This window comes from Cryptomeria japonica, chromosome 10 (genome assembly GCF_030272615.1).
Source record: "Cryptomeria japonica chromosome 10, Sugi_1.0, whole genome shotgun sequence".
Lineage (NCBI taxonomy): Eukaryota > Viridiplantae > Streptophyta > Pinopsida > Cupressales > Cupressaceae > Cryptomeria > Cryptomeria japonica.
In genome coordinates this window covers 108,245,144-108,254,140 of record NC_081414.1, presented here as the reverse complement: position 1 = coordinate 108,254,140, position 8,997 = coordinate 108,245,144, and positions in this window count along the sequence as shown.

The following is an 8,997-nucleotide window of genomic DNA, read 5'->3' as shown; positions in this document are numbered from 1 at the left end:
AATTCAAAATAAAGAAAAATATATTTTGACAAGCCCTCAGTTTTAAGAAATGAAGAGGCTTGAGTTTGTAACCTTCTTATTATTATTTTGTAAAGGAAACAAAAATAATGTATATTTACTTGAGTATTTTCATTGCAAAGAAATAATGAAAAAAGAAGCATTTGAGTTATTCCTTTATAGTTATTTATTACTTAAACTAAAGTAGGAATGGAAATATTGTTTTCTATTTTATTAGCTATTGAAAGAAATACATGTTAACATGAAAAAAAAAGTTAGATAAATATTTAAGTTATTTCATTTATTTAATCTTATCTTTTCTACAAAATGAATGTTAGTTGTGTAGTTGTTAATAGAAAAGATAAGTTATTTTTTGTCTATAGTTTAAACAAAAAAATATATATATACTTCTTAAGAGTTAGTTTTAATCTTTTTCATTATAGGCATCTTGCTATTTAAATGAGCAAATAAGAAATTAGACAGATAAATGTTGCTGTAAAATATAACATTACTGTTAAATTTAGAAATCTGTAAATGAAAGTTCAATATTGCATTTTTTATAAAACCCCACGTTTAGTAAATCTATAAATACACGTTTTAGAGGAAAAATTAAAAAGACCACACATCAAAATGATAATCAGCCAATGTAGAAGAAACCATATCCCAATTACATACTGATGGAAAAATGAACGTGGAAACCAAGAGGCAGACCAAATCAACATCAAGTAAAACATCATAGCAGATTGTAACAAACTGAGACAAAAGCTCAACATAAGAAATATGAGGGCAAATTTCCAGCCAACAACACCCTAGAAGCTAGTAGAATTCAAAAGCCACCACAAGAGAAAATAGATTAAAGACCTTACTGAGCTTGTCACAATTCTCCACATTATCATCTTTTGAAACCCTAGATTCGAGAACCACTCAGTATAATCCAGAGGCCAGGGAAGATGACATTTGCAGAAATAAAAACTCTAGAAACCCACAAAACCATGAAACACAAAATGCAGCCTTACCCATTCTAAATAAATGAGATAAACACATAAAAGTATTAATAAGAGACTACCATCAACTTACCATGATGGTGTGAAAAGATTTGTAAAAATATCAATTACAAACTACCATGATTTGAACTTTTCACATATATTAACAACAATGAAAATATGGCATTCATTAATGAAAATCAACAAGGAGAGGACACCACCACCAAACAAATAATCATAGAACAATACCAAATCTGCCATGGCCAACAAACTCACACAAGACGAGCCTCGATGTAGTACCAAACCTCAAAAAATAATAATAGCCCAAGAACATATCATATACTAAAACTTCACACATGCCAAATTCCCATGAAAGTCTGAAACAAAAGACATTCAAATCACACATGCTGCCACCCTTGAATATGTCATAATTACCCATAACCTCACCTGATAAATGGCATCATATATGATAAATACTTTAAAATAGAAATATGATTTCTACATTAGGTATTAGATGCATACAAAGTCATCCACAAAGTGAAAATGAAAATAAACCTGACAAATGAAGGAGGGCAGCCAACGAATTAGCCAAAATGCAAACAATTTTGAACTCCTTCCCAAACTATCGATGGAATTTTAGATGAATCAACCAACAAGAAATCGGCCTTACTATCAATGGCAAGATTTTCCAAGAAATCAACTAATGTGTTAATTTCCCTATAGCAATGACAGGTTAGGAAGGAAATAAAAGAAATAAACTTTTGTAAAATATGATCCAACAAATACTACAACTTCCAACAATTTGAACTCTTCTTCATAACACTCTAAATAATAACCATAGAATCACCTTCAATCACTATGTTTTTGATCTTTAGAGAAATAGCCATATCCAACCCCAAGGATAAAGCTTGAAACTCAACAAAATTATTAGTGTTATAACCTATATCATGGCATTTAGCAAGAATGAGATGCACAATATGATAAAAAATAGCCATCCCCACCCCTTCCTTCCTATGGTTTCCCGGGGAGGCACCATCGAAATTAAGTTTAAAATGACCCCAAGGAGGAGGTTTCCATTTAGCCAGTGCCTACTTTGCAAGAGAATTGTTACTCTTGGAGATTGAGCCATGAGAGGGTAAGGTCGAGAGGGCTCCCCAAATCCTAGTAATCCTATTATCCCAATGCGAGAAAGAAGATTTATTTCCCAAGTTCTTATAGATATAAGACAAAGAAACCTCTGAAATAGAGGCTTCTATTTTTTGCAGAACATCTGATACTGAGGAACTTACCTTCTTAAAAATCCTATTATTCTGTTCAAGCCAAACATTCAAGATGACAATAGATGGAGAGATAATCCAAAGACATGCATAAAAAGAAGAGGCAAACATGAGAGGCCAAGAACAAAAGTGGGAGGCAAGGTCCTTGCCAATAACAAAAAATAAGCCCAATTTACTCAACAACCAATTCCAACAGTCATAAGTAAAATCACAATGGAGAAATAGATGTAAGGAAGACTTAAGGCTCTTATTACAAAGTGTAGACACCTAAAAATGGTCAACGCTTGCGGAATCATACTTTAACATTTGCGCATTGCCTCATTTTAGGTTTTTGCATCGCATTAACATTTCTCCTATGATTTGCACTTGGTTTTTATCATTTGCGAGCATCGAGTCATTCTTCTGCATTTTTCATTCATCTCGCCTTCGAATTTGGTCTTGTCGATAACAATCTTCAGTCATGATTTTGGTCAATCTTATCCTGTCGCATCAATGTGCGTGCTCATTTGTCATCATTTTGGACATCATCAATCCTAATTAGGGTTTTGTCCTCTTTTCAATTTTGTCATCTTGCGATCGAATTTTCATCGATCGTGGTCATTTTCAATCTTGTCATTTTGCAATCTATTTTGTCATCAATCCTTATCCTCTTGTCAATTTTGTCATCTTGCGATCAATTTATCATCGATCATTGTCGTCTTCTCAATCATGTCAATTTGGATCAATTAGTCATTGTTCCTCGAATCATTTATCAATTCAAAATCATGATCAAATCGAATCTACATTAATTATCTTTTGTCAAGACCTAATCTTCTAGGGTTTTATGATTTATTCATTTAACCTAATTTGCCATTTCTCCCTCTAGGATAAATAGTTTATTTATTTATCCTAAAGTCTTCTCATCGCAATTAAATGTTCATTTAATTGGCTAATTATTCCTCTTTTTGTGAATTAATTAATAAATGACAAATTATTAGTTAATTTACCTAATTTTCTAATTTCCATCATTTCTAATTTTCTAATTTCCTATTTTCCTATTTTTCATCATTTCTAATTCTTAATGTCCACCTATTTTCTAATTTATCAAATTCAAATTCCACCTAATTAAATTGTTTCTAGTTGCTCCCTATTTTTGTGCTTCGGTGGAAGCATGAATTTCTCATGTGTCATACTCTTCGCATAGCAAGATGTCATAAGGTTCTAGTTCTCTAACCTTTGCATGGGCAATATGTCATAATTCATGACATAGAAGGTGTCATAACCTTCTTCTTTTCACTCAATTGTGCCATTTTAAAAATCAATTGCTTCTAATATCCATTTCATGCTAATTTGATCTTTTCTCCAATTTGTCTATAAATTGGATGATTTTTCTTCAATCAAGGGTAATCACTTTGTCGAACTAATCAGATTATTGAATTTCTAATCACTTTGTCAAATCAATCACGCTTCGAGTACTCTTGCGCCACTATCTTGTCTACTTGCTTTCATTTCATGTATATGCACTTGAAGGTGAGATCCACAAAAAAAGGCTATTTGGAGAAGAAAGAAGGACAATGGAGCCGCATGAAGGAAGCATTCAGATCTACATTTGGTTTGCTTAGTTTTTGGTTTTGAATGTTTTGCTTTTCATGTCTTTATTGAGTGTGTTTAGGATAGATCATTGTATTTGAGCTTTTGTGATTGAGCTAGATTAGTATTGATTTTCTTGTGATGATTTCCAAATTCCTAGCTACATTAATTGGTGAACCTGACGTGAACTAACCCCCTAATCATGCTTTTGAGTGCTTTTGAATTGATGTGTAGGTCAAAAACCCAAGAAACAGGGTAATGCAGGGTTTTCTGGGAACTTCTGTTCCTGTGTAAGACAACTTGCACTTATTTCATGCATTCTACACTTGTGTTAAAGACATTCTACACCTGTGTCATGAATTCTATGCCTGTTTCATGAGTTCTGCACCTATGTCAAGTCCAGAAACAGAGGTAAAAAGGCAGTGTTTTGCTTAAAAATTGGGTTGTTTTGCATTCTATTTTTGCTTTTTGGTTTTTGGTACTAATTCTCTGTGTAGAACCTTGGCATTACGCATGGAAAAGACAACAAATGAAACTACTAACACATTTTATGCAGGTTCGATAGTCAAAGAATAAGCATATCAAACTCCTGACTTGGGTTTTTGCAGGTTGCCTTGGACTACAACTAAACTTTGTGTTTGCAATTAATTTTATAGGAACCTAGTATGATTTCTAAATAGGTTGGAATGAATATATTTTTGCTTTGATTATTGAGTTTGACATTGGAGTAGGAGAGTATGCTCTCATCCTTCTTAGGGTGATCAGAAATCTAGATCTTCGATACCATGCTCATTGTTTTGATTGTGTCACCTTTAGAGGGTCTGCCTTCCCAACCATTTTCTTTTGCAAGCAAGTGACAATCATGAGAAGGGAATGACCCAAAGTGAGTATGGCTAGAACACCTTGGCATTCTAACTCACTATAAACAAATACCTGATGAGTGAAAGCTTTGAAGGAAGGGTTACGTGGGAATTGTAGTTACTTGGGAAGTGATGACCCTTGGACTCTTTCTCATATCAACATCTAAGTAGGGCCTCAAGGTCTAAATCGTGCTTGCATGACTACATTTGTTTGGTATCTTGGTGGGCTTAATGTCTCAATCACACTTGCATGACATCAAGGAGTAACACTTAACAGAAATCCTTACTAAACACCTTGTATTTAGAGGCCAAAAACCTTTCTAGTTGCTTGAGAAGGACAAGTTTGGATACTTGGAAGAGATACTAAGTTCACCATGGGGAGATTTCCATGGGCACTGATGCTTGGCTGCCTTGAGAAGTGAGTGCCGTGGAGGGGAGCCCGTGGGGTCAAGCACCTATGTATTCTCCTTGAATCTCATAACGAGTCTACCTCTCAAGTACCTACTATCCTTACCTACCATAAGAAATGTGTGAATGAGCATGATTGTCTTGAGTCTAAGTTAAAATATCTTGTCTTCTTTACTTGTCAAAAGTTGAGTTGTGTCTCATTTCAAAAACAAGACAAATTGATTCAAAACAAGGTTAAACACAAGAACATTTCATCCAACAAAGTTCAAAACATCTTCAAACATGGTTGTCAAACATTTTTCAAAATCTTGTCTCAACATTCATGTCACTTAGATTTAGGTTCATCCTAGGTTTGCATTTTTCAAAAGTCATTGTCAACTACCAAGGTTAGATTCCATCTAAGTCATACTCCTTTGCATATCAATAAGGATCATCCATTTTGCATGTGTCCTCTTGCATTAGAGTAATACCATTGTCATACATTTTCATTTGCATACCTGAGGTTTCTTCATTAAGCTTAGGTCATTATCATATCATATTAGGGTCACTTGCATAGTAATTGTCCCTTTGCATATAGTGTCAAAACTAGGTTTTGTCATACTTGAGTAATCCAGATCTTTGATAAACCCTAAGTTATTGTTAGGAAGTCTAGACCTTATCAAACCTTTTGTCCTTTTTGTCATCAATGTCATTTCATCAAACCTAGCTTAGGATCCAAGCATATAGGGGAGACATTGTCACTTTGTCCTTTGTCACTTGGTCCTTTTGTCTTTTGAGGTCTAGACATCATTTCAATTTCCTAAGGGTCTCATTTCTTGGAATTGCATTCATGAGTTTTTCAAAGTCTTGAAAAACAACCAAAAACATAGGTTGCATTCTTGCCATAGATTGCATTTTCATCTATTTAGTTTGTATTTAGTTGCATATCATATATTATCCTTGAAAAATTCCAAAAATATTGCATTTGCATAGTGACATGTTTGTTGAAATGAGGTCTCAACCTTCTTACGAAGCCATGTCATCACAATTGAGAAATCAATCATGTCAATCCAATCTCTATATGTCTCAGAACTTGGATCAAACTCTTTATGATGAAAAAAGTCTCCAAATACAAAAACTAGAGGAGAAACTAGCTCAAGAAGAGGAGATATTGGAACAAAGAGTGAAAAACATTGAGAAGAATAGATCACAAATGTCCAAAATGTTTCAAAAATTTCCAGGTTGAAATCCAAAGATTGAGCCAATTGATGTAAGATCTCTTCTTGAACGATCAGACATACCAGCTCTCCTCTCACAAATAGAGATGATGAAACAATTTCAAGAAAAGAGACAACATCAATTTCAACATTATGTGCCTCCACAACAAGAACAAGAACAAGGTGTTTACTATCAATAAGATTTTCAACAAATACAACCAATGGTTCAACCAATTGTTCAACATATACAACCAATACAACCAATTGTCCAATTTCAACAATATGTCCAACCAACTATACGATGTCCACAAATGGTTCAACCAATGGTGGAAAATCAATGTCAACAACTACAACCAAACATTCAAAAACAAATACAAGATCCAATTCATGATGCACATCCTTTTCATGTTTCAGAAATACAAGATCCAATGCCACCATGCACTTTATTGCCATTACCTATTTTAGAGGACCCCATTCGAAGTCCCTCTTCCTCATGTTCAAGCATTGATTCCTTGTCAGAATCCATCACAAATGTTCAAAGTGCATTTCCTTCATGCCAAACCATTGATCCCTTGTCAGAATCCCCCATGCATATCCAAAGTCCAACCCCATGTCAAGAGGATAATTTAGAGCACGAAGAAACGTGTCTTAAAATAGATCAAGATGAAGATCCTAAAACCCTATCATCCCATCCAATTGTTGACTAGGACCCCATGTTCCCAGACACTCATGACGATTCCCCTATTCTTGTCCATCCTATCCAAAGTCCTATTGACACTCCCTTCCCTGAGAAAGATCAAGATATCCTAGTCCATCCAATCCCAAATGATCCCCTTCCATTCCAAGAACACAATGTCCTTTCAAATCCCATTGACATTCCACTTCCTAAGAAAGATCAAGATATTCCTTCCATCCTTTCCAATGATCCCATTAAAAGTCAAGAGCAAAGCACCTTTAAAGAGGAAACCAATGATCTTCCTCCTTGTCAAGAACAAATTATGCCTTTAAATCCTCCACAAGATCCTTTTTTTCCTCCATCTCCTTGTCTTAATGCTCCATATACACTCCAAGACTGCATTTCTTTTGATGATCCCATTATTTCTCCCATTCCATCTCTTGAAGAGCCTGTCATTGAACCATGTCCACCACACAATCCTAGTCTCCCTCATGATCCTAATCCCCCTCATGATTCTAACATGTCAGTGCAAGATGTTCATAAATCCTCAACATGCATAATGGGTTCTTCCACTTTGGTGCAATCCGATCCACTTCAAGATCTCATTATTTCTCTCCTATCATATCCACCTCATAATGGACTCGCATCTTCTTCCCAAAGAAAAGAGTATCCTACAAGTCAAGATATTCATAAAGGCAAAGGAGTAGACCTTCATGAGAAAGAACCCCTCCATATCAAAGAAGATCTTAAGAGTCATGTCTACACAACTCACTCTCAAGATGCTGGTATCCCTCCATCACAATCAAAACATACACCTTCTCCATCATACTTTCCATCCATCTTAGGTCCTTATATCCCTTCATCCTTTATGCAAGGTCAGCAAAGGCACACATCCTTGAGTAACTTTCATCCATCCAAAAGAACTCCATTTCATTCATATCCATCCATGCATTCCTTTTCCCCTCCAAGCAATTTGGATGCCAAGTATAAAAGTCATAAGTCTAGCAATCCACATGTATTCAAGGATCAACATGTCCAATATAATTGACATGTCAAAACAAAGAACAATATGATCTATAAAGAAAAAAATATATCCAAAAGGCCACAAAGGCCCATTGAGCAAAATAAAGAAAAGTCAAAATATATATGGGTTCCTAAATCCCTTGTGCAAGCAATGCACTCCAAGGAACCACAAAAGCATGAAAAATCAAAAACCATGTGGATCCCTAAGCGGCTCCTTGAAGCACAAAAGCCTAAAGAAACATCAAAATTGGCATCTAAAATTGCTATTCCTCCATCCAAACCTTCCAATTCTATTCCTCCACCACCTTCTTCATTTGTTTTGGGCCCTTATGTCCCAAAATCCATAGCCTTTCCTCCGTCAAAATCTCATTATCCAAAATACATCTTTTCTCCATCAGTCCATCACCCCTCAAGGTGTGTGCCAATGTTGATCTTTCCAACATTTCCATCCACTGAAGCCCAATTCTTCCAATACCCTATCCATTATCCAATGCATATTTTCCATCCTTCGATCCCTTTGATCCAATCCTTTGCATAAATCCTTGCCTTAATTTCTCTCTTTTTCCATGTCCTTATCCTACCAACGTCTTTGAGCATACTTTTAAAGGTCATGGTCCATTTTTTTCAAGGCTACTATGCAAAAAAAAACAAAGACACTTGAGCCCTTCTTCCATCCCCTATCATGTGTCCATCTTCTATTGAAAAAGTCAAAATACAAAAAAAAAGTGAAAAAAAGACAAAAGAAAAAAAAGAAAGAAAAAATAATTTGTCCACTGGTGAAAACCTGGCAAACAGGTGCCTTGGGCAAGTACCATGATGAAAACCTGGCAAATAGGCGTCATGTGTAATTTATGAACTTCTTGCATACCACACTTGGGGGCAAGTTTCCTCCTTCATATCCTTCATTGTTCCATTATCCTATCGAACCCCTATCATTACCCTTCATATCCTATTGTCCCCCATGTCCATTTCCTCTTTCCACCTTTGATCTTGACAAGGTTGAGGATC